The following is an 8,785-nucleotide window of genomic DNA, read 5'->3' as shown; positions in this document are numbered from 1 at the left end:
TATTTGTTTATTCATTAATTAGCCCATGTTTTACCATGACTTAATTTATTCCCAATTTATTTTAGACATAGACTATGTTAAGGGGGGGCTTCCCCAAAAGACTCGAACCCAAAACCCTTATCTACACATGCATGAGTCTTATCACTAGGCTATAAGGAAATATTAGGTACATCTAAGGAAATAATAACTATAAGAAAAGGGGGGATGGGGATGGGGGAATATAATATTATTATATCCCCCCATCCCCCTTTTACATGTCTTTTCCTCTTTAATGAGTCTCCCCATTCCCACGAGTCCTCCTCTTTCCCTCCCCCCACGTGGGAGTCAAATTTAATTATTGTCCCTCCCCCTCCCCCCTTTAATTCAAGTGCTCACATTATACATATTGTCAATCATATACCTCTCCCCCTCACACCAACTAATTAACTGAATTTCTTAAAACCTTCGATGTGCCCACACATTCAACTAGCTTCAACCTCAAAAGCTAAATTTTAATGTGGGGATTAAGTCAATATTCCTCTTATGTTCATTGCCACCCTCATGGGATACCTCCTGTACAACTATCAATAAATCTACACTAAGCTTTGATGATGTTGTGGGTAGCTTGTTGGCAGAAGAGATTAGAAGAAAGTCTATGGAACACTACAAGTAGGATGCAGCATTAAATGGTTAAAGAGAGAGAACTCAGTTTAGGGGGAGGGAAATCTCGTAGCAAATCAAGCCAAGAAACATTGAATATTACCACTACGAAAAGAGGAGACACATTAAAAAGGATTGCTACAAGTGAAGACGAGAGCAAAAGGACAAGAAAAAGGATGCAAAGAAGAAGTAAGAGGGGGAGAAGGATGACAAAGGAAAGGCAAAGATTGAGGAAGTCAATGTAGTCATCGCTGATAGTGACAATGACATACTTTTCACCTGAGGGGATCACTCAAAAACATGTAATATAGCACGTTAATGCACATAGGGGTATTTTTTTAATAGGGGGACATACCTACCATTTACATGCATGGGGCGATTATAAAATAGCAACTTAGTGTAATTTATACTTGTAGATTTATGGGGGGTTGTCTAAATTTTCAAGTTGAAAATGTATACATGCAAGATGGGGCTAATCAATTACATTAAAAAATAAAAAAATAGGGGTATTTCTTATACATGCTTGCTCTCAAGTGCTATATGGGTTTTGTGAAAAGTGACCCCCGGGGACTTTTCATGTCTAGTCTACCTGCAAATTGCTGGCCACTTCAGATGATGGATATTCTCAGGCTCAACTCTAGTGCTTCATTTCATGTCACTCCCCATAGGGAATGGTTCTCCACTTATGACAATGGAAAGAATGGTTGTGTCCATCTTGGAAACAACTATGCATGTGACATAGTGGGAGTAGGTGACATCAAGTTCTCTTTTGCAAATGGCTCCTCATTTGTTCTGAAAAAATGTACGACATGCACCTAAGCTGAGGGAAACCTCACAACTTGGTAGTCAACGTAACGATAATGACATTTATCAATATGCCACTGATTACTTACTTGGATCTTCATAGATGATTGATGCGTGCATTCCATGATCCCTAGAAGACTCTCCTGTAGCACCAAGAGTATCATATCAGTTGGTTAGTTGGATGATAGTGGTTATCAGACTACTTTTGGTTTTCAAAATTGGAAAAATAGAAGGGCTCCATGGTTTTGGCAAGCGGTGCCAAGTATGGGACATTGTATCTCTTACATGTATCATGTGTGACTGATAATGTTGTTGCAATAACCGAGTAGCCAAGCACTTCCTTGTGGCATTGCCAGTTGGGCCATATGAGCCAGAATGGAATGAAACTTTTGTGTTGTTTGGGCTATGTACTGCATTTGAGATTTTTTAACTTTGAATTTTGTGAACACTCTGTTTATGGCAAGCAATCTAAATCAGTCCATAAAAGACAGGCTAAGAAAGAGTTAGAGGAGATAGACTTGGTTCATTCAAACGTACATGGACCTATGCCTACCCTGTCATTAGCAGGGAAGAATCCTTTGTTACGTTTATAGATGATGCAACTAGAAAAGTTTGGGCCTATGCTATGGCTCGTAAAAGTGATGTGTTTAATTAGTTTTAGAAATGGTTGGCTTTGGTTAAGAATCAGTCAGGTAGAAAGCTTAAATGCCTATGGACCGATACTGGTGGAGAGTATATCTCCAATGAGTTTCAACATTTCTATGATACACATGGGATAAAGAGGGAGCTCACTCCCCCTCATATTCTAGCCCAAAACGTAGTTGCAGAAAAGATGAACTGCACCGTTCAAGAAAGGATCAATTGTATGCTTTCTAATGCTAGTTTATATGGTGGATTTTAGGCTGAGGCAATGAAGACTGCAGTACATGTGATTAATAGATCACCCAATAAGAGTTTGAACGGTGGTATACCTAAAGAGGCATGGAGTGGCAAGAAGCCCTCTTATAATCACTTGTGTATGTTTGGGTGTGAGGCATATGCACATGTGCCAAAAGAGCTTGGAAGAAGCTAGATTTGAAATCTAAGAAATGCATCTTTCTGGGGTATGGTGAAAGTGGAGGGATGGGCTATCGTCTCTGGGATCTAGAAGGGAAGAAGATCACATGCAGCCATGATGTGATTGAAGAGATTGCGGGAGAGAGAGAGGAGAGTCATTTTCAGCTTTCTTCACAACATACACAAAGGGGGAAGACGCAAGATGGAGGTTGGAGTATCTTCTTCTTCTTAGTTGCCAATAGCACACAACAACGTAACGATATGAGAGAGGGTATACCCTATATGACTAAACCTAAAGTACATGGTTCATGTGTGAGCCTAAACCAACATACTTGTCTAGCTAACTATGCCACAACTACAACTAACCATGTGGGTGACATAAATGACAGTCACCCAGGAGATACATCGGGGGTGGAGCTTGATATCTCAACACTCCCCCTCAAGCTCAAATCCAACTCAAGTATACCAAGCAAGCTTTTGAATCTACGAAGCTTCTCTGTACCCAATGCCTTTGTAAAAACATCAGCCGCCTAGAAATACCATCAAAGTACATATAAAGCATACACGATGTGTCACCTTATGATAAAACAAAAAGACTAAAAAAGGCACCAAAAGCAAATAATACATGTTGTGGTAAGTTGTAACCGCTCCCTTAAGGATGGGGTTGATTGTAATTCGTGTGTAATTTGTGCCCATGATTGAGCCTAAATTTTTTCAAATTTAAAAGATATGATCACCTTCGAATACAATCACAAAATTGAAGTGAAAATTAGCAAGAATTTACTGGACTCCAAAGCCTTGTACCAATGTGTTCACTCCACTAACTCTCTTGGAAGGATGACAGAATTGTGCGTGTAGATGTGGCTCTGTGAAATGCCTTGCATCCAATTCGTATCGAAGTTTGAAAAGTGTGAGGCATCCACATTAGATTTAGTCACTGGATTATGGCGTAGATTGACTTAACATTGAGCTCTCGATGATACCACCCTCAAAGTTCTTCTCCACCCATGCATTGGTGAGCCTGCTATGCGCATGTTCATTGCTTGCCTATGTGCAAAGCTAGCACTTTGTCGGCTAACTGCCTGCCCCATTGATTAGATTGAGCTATTATGGGTGTTGAGTGGAGTGCACCATGTTTCTTGACCTCCAACATTGATGTGCCCATCACCAGTCTCCTTGATGTGTTGTGGAGCCCATTAGCCCATGCCGGTTCAATCTCTTTGCATAACCGCAGCTTCCAGCCTCACTTTCAGTGTGGACATGGTCTGTGGACATGGTCTCTGATATCTTGGGTGCCTCGAGGCCTGCCACCAAGCTTTAGGGCCCTACAAGAGCGTGTTATTTTTCCATTTGGGGAAGAGCCAGGTGAGAAGGTCAGATAAAGGAGCACGGGACACATTATTTTAGAGGAGGCCTAGCGGCCTGAGCATGGGAAATGGGGCTGGGAGATTAATGACTATAGGTTAGAGAGAGAAAGCCATGATTTTGCTCCAAGAGATGACCCACAATCAAAAAAAGTACCAGCATGTGAAGCTCACCGTGAATATGTTCATCCTTATCAGCGCTCTTTGTTAAGATCTCATGTCACCAGCTCGAACAACCCTTCATTTCTACTATGCACTGGTGAGGTTCACTTTAAATAGGCATCGCCCATCCTGCCTTTATCAGGAAAGTTCAAGGTTGTATACTCCATAGCTGCATTGCAAGTTTGTAGAACTTGTATACTCCATAGCTACATCAACGTTGTTCTAGGGAGGCACTCATTTTGATCCTGAAGATGGTAGGGGTGTGGATGTTCATGAAGGAACTTATATACTCCATACCTGCATCGAAGTCACTTGCCTAGCTTCTGAGAGGCAATCATTCTAATCAAGAAGATGGCGTCGATTCAATTTCATGGTCATTTTATTCTTTGACATCTGAACCTCTAAACTGAGAACTGTCATTTTATTTCTGTGACATCTCTTACTCACCACAGGCTGCCATGTGGCACCTATCTATATGTGGTTAATAGGATAGAGATGAAATAAGAAACTTAAAAATTATTGTGATTGGTGGATAAGTGGGTGCCCAAGCTTGGGTGATCAAGCTTGGTCGCCCAGGAATTTCAATTTGATGGGCCCACAGTCAACAACCATGTCAGCCACCCAAAACATTTTACTTGGGCAGTCTATAAAGACACTCCGGCCGCCATCCTCCTCCTCACCCTCTTATTGGTTGTTGGAAGACCGGCCATTGATGGGTGCTTTGGTGTGTAAATAGCCTAACCAAAGGGCATGATTACTATGTAGAACATGTTTTTCAATTGAAAGATGAAGTTGAGGGATATACAATTTGGTGCAAGTAGCAAAACAAGAAGCTCAAGCAATTTGAGTTTAGACTTGGCTGGTGGTATCTCAGACAGGAGATCTACTAGCAGTTTATGTTTTCTCTTGGGAGTGCGGAGCAGCAAGAAGCAATCGACAGTTGCCTTGTCAAGCATAGAGGCTGAGTACAGAGGTGCAACTATGGTTGCATGTGAGATAGCTTGGTTACAGAAGCTACTTGCAGATATGGCCTAGTTAGTGCAGGGAGCAGTTGTCATTTATTGTGAAAACATTAGCAACATTATGCTAACTAATAACCCAGCCTATCATGCTAGAACAAAGCACATTGAGGTGCATTATCACTTTGTGAGGAAGGAGGTTCTAGCAGGTAAGGTTGATCTTTAGTATGCCAGAAGTAGAGACTTGCCAAGAAGGCATCTCAAGTTTTGATGTTGCATTTCAAGAGCCGTGTTTGAAAAGCTGCAAGCGAAACAGAGGTTGCAAGAGAAACATGAACATGTATATGTCACTTGATATATAAGTATTGTGACTCATTATCATGTTGATATTCATTTCATAATGGAGGTAAAAGATTGGGGAACTATAGCAAGAGGAACCAAAAATACATGGCATATTTCTTAGTGACTTTGAAACCATCAACAATATGGGAGGAGGGGGGTGCATACAAGTTGAGAATGTAAACCGGTACGGTCTCGTGAAAACCAAGACTTTCTCCTCCCTCGCCTAGGTAAGAAAGTCGCTTGAACCTTTCCTTCCCAAGCTTCCTCCCTTTCTCAAGTTTTGTTTTGAGAGCCGGCTTTGCTGTGTGAGGCGCTTACACCCACTAGACATCTCATGGAGAACTCTTTCCCCCGCCTTATGTATTCGGCGCCACCTCAAGTGTGGACCTGGTGCAGAAATTGAAACTAGGGAGCGGAGAAGATACCAGGGTCCTAACGGACGCAAGCATGAGGGACGTGCCTTGGACGTCCAGGCCTCCAACTCACCACGCTAAAACTCCATAAACCGGGGGGTGCTAGGACGGCCATAACCATACTCAGCGCAGGCTCAAAGTATCTCCACCGGAACAAGGAAGCTCGTCTTTCTTCTTGCCCATGCCTATGGGATGGCTGTGGGATGTCTATGGGATGTCTGTGGGCAGCTCAGTAAGTCTATGGGATGTCTGTGGGCAGTTTGAAACATAAGCGACGCAATTCGAGCTTGGCATTCACAGAAAATCTACAATGCATTCCAATGCCAAGCTTTGGTGCCCGCACTAGAAATTGACTGTTTGGTTCCCGAATACTCTGCCGAGGAGTTGTATCCCTTCCGATATTACATTTTCGTCCACGATTCTACCACGAAAATCTATCGAGACGGTGCCTCTCAGGTGATTCAGAGAGAGAGCCGGCCTTCCGCCAACAGCGTAGATTGTTGAGGGAGGAGGATGTAGCAGCAAATAAAAGGGAGGAGGAGGAGAAAGAGGGTAGACCGTTGAGGGAGGATGCAGCAGCAAAGCAGGAGGAGAAAGAGCCGCTTGATGAAGTGAGCAGGAAGGAGAAACGAGCCGAAGTGAGCCGGAAGGAGAAAGAGCCGCTTGATGAAATGAGCCGGGAGGAGAAAGAGCCCCTTGATGAAGTGAGCGTGCAGGAGGAAGATGGAGCTCAGAAGAGGGAGGAGGAGCACGAGCAATCCGCTCTTCCCCCTCCTGATGAAGCGAGCTCGTCTGCTACGACAGAGACAATGGAAGATTTGGAGGGGTGAGTTTAAGCAGTTTCATCGTGGGAGAAAACACCCGAATCTTGGGCGTCTGCAACGACAAGTACGTACACCCTACAGCACCTGAATCCACGAGATCCTCTAAACTTCTCTACAAGTTTATCCAAGTAGAACGAGGATTGAGAGCAGCACTGCAATATTACTATGTTCAGCCCGACCGCATTGAAGGAGCGTTCATAATCTCCCCCTCCGTCAAGAACCTCAGTAATGCGAATTCTTGATTGACAGCGTTTTGTTGGGTGGCACCGGAGCGTTCCAACACATTGCGTATCTCTATGCGAGGCAGAAAATGTGGCTGACCTCGATATAGCAGGTGAAGTAAAAAACCTTTTTAAAGCTCCTGGTCATGTAGACATATGTAGATGCAAGCATACACTCGCAAAAGAAAAAGACAAGGACGTGATGTGATTAGGGGCTTTTGTTTCATATTGAAGTCGGATCGTGTTGATTGCTTTGAACTCTTAGGGAGAGATAAGACATTGTATGTTCTTGTTTATTTATTTTCTAACGCAAGTCTCTTTGTTTCAGGGTCATGGCATCGAGTAAGAGGTTACTGTTTTGCGTTTTCTTGATTTTGATAACTGCGGCACGTCCCACCCTTTTCCTGTATGGGTTCATGGATGATGGTGTTAGTTTGAGTACTCACTTTTAGTTTTGGAGTTGTATTTTGGAGTGTGTAGTCAGTTTGAAAGAACCACAAAGTTGCATTCTAGCTCCCTTTCCTTTCATCAGCTGTTGATATTTGGTGCTGCATATTTATCCAAAATCTTGCATGCCAATTTGAAGTCAGTAAGAAGTCCCAGTGCTTTGTTTTGTGTTTTTCAAAGTGTAGTATGAGTTTATTAATAGAGAAAAAGAGCAGGCAAATGCCTTACAAGCCTCCAGTCCACAACAGAAAGGACATATCTGATTGAGTTTAAAGGAATACCTACGTAATCTGAAGCTGCAGCATGGGCTGAATCAAAAAAGCATATAGCTAAAACTTAGCCTCCCTGCTGGCCATCCTCTTCTAGTGAGGATTTGAGCACCCAGCTTAAAAGGTTACAGTTTCATGTAACCAACCATGTGCTGCAAAGCTCTATGATTAATGAGTATGAATGAGGTTAGTGTATGGACTTCTTACAGGTGAGCAACGCAATCCAATAATGAAGGAGACAGGGTTGAAGGGAGCTACACCAGAGATGCAGGAAGCACTCTGTATTGCAAGAGGGAAAGTGCAGAATAGAAAGCCACTAAGCTATCCTGGTACCAGACAAGGTGATGCGGCACCAAAGTGATCTAGCAACCTCTTAACTTAAAAATTGAAACCTAGTCTATCCAAGGCTATACTAGCCCTGGGCTACAACCATGATTATACATCTTATCAATCCTCCCCTCAAGGGTTAATAGTCCAACATGTCTCTGTACAAGAAGAACTGGTCTATGAAGTGCCTTGGTGAAGGGATCTCCCTCCTTAGGACAATAAGACAGCAAGACCTATTTAGATTCTACTTTGTCTCTAATGAAGTGATGGCAGCTGTCAAAGCGCCTGGTCCTATATGATCCATTTGGGTTCTTAGCCAAGGACATGCACAATCAACCAATCGAAATAGAACCCTGAGGCTAGGATCAAACAACAATCTGTGCAGCCACATACTGCTATAGTCATTGCTGTATACTTTGCCTCTAAGAAAGTGCAAAAGCGGCATTTTTTTGGCTGACCCAAGAAAAGCATAGACAGTTGTTGAATCTTTATCTTTATTACCTGCAATCACTATCACAATGACCGGACAATTGCACTTGTCCTGCATGCCTGTAGAGAGTCTCATAATGCAATGTACTTGATGTACCTACGGATTCTTTTGGCTGCCTTGCAATAGGTGTCCTTTGGATATGCCATGAACTGACTAGCACAACCAAGTGCAAAGGAAACACCAGCTTTTGAAATGAGTGCCAATGGCGTCATAGCTTGGTGGCATGTGTGTGTGTGTGAGCAAGTGTGTTGGCTGAAACCCCAACTATGCCCTGGCAGCGGTTGCTGCTAGTAATGATCAAATCATTCACATGGAGCACAACAATGACCATGATGCCGTAATCTTATAGCACATACAAATTCAGGTACACAGATTCAGGTCTGATTTGCTCTTATGATGCTGCAAGCCCTTGATTTGGGTGTCTAGTTTAAGACAAAGACTTTCTAAGTCAGTCTACCACGTGCTCTT

At 42.9% G+C, this 8,785-nt stretch overlaps 1 long non-coding RNA gene across 1 annotated transcript; it reads left to right on the top strand.

Moving 5' to 3' along the window:
* Window positions 1–5,883: 5,883 nt before the first annotated feature.
* Window positions 5,884–7,300, top strand: LOC147895373 (uncharacterized). The gene is made up of 3 exons (XR_015542025.1): window positions 5,884–6,627; window positions 6,813–6,897; window positions 7,113–7,300. It is a non-coding gene; the product is annotated as an uncharacterized LOC147895373 (long non-coding RNA).
* Window positions 7,301–8,785: the final 1,485 nt, after the last annotated feature.

The sequence above is a fragment of the Dipteris shenzhenensis genome, chromosome 13, assembly GCF_047967505.1.
Source record: "Dipteris shenzhenensis isolate YYH24624 ecotype China chromosome 13, Dip_SZ_1.0, whole genome shotgun sequence".
NCBI lineage: Eukaryota > Viridiplantae > Streptophyta > Polypodiopsida > Gleicheniales > Dipteridaceae > Dipteris > Dipteris shenzhenensis.
The sequence above is the reverse complement of the archived record's forward strand: the minus strand, read 5'-3'. Positions and strand labels throughout refer to the sequence as shown.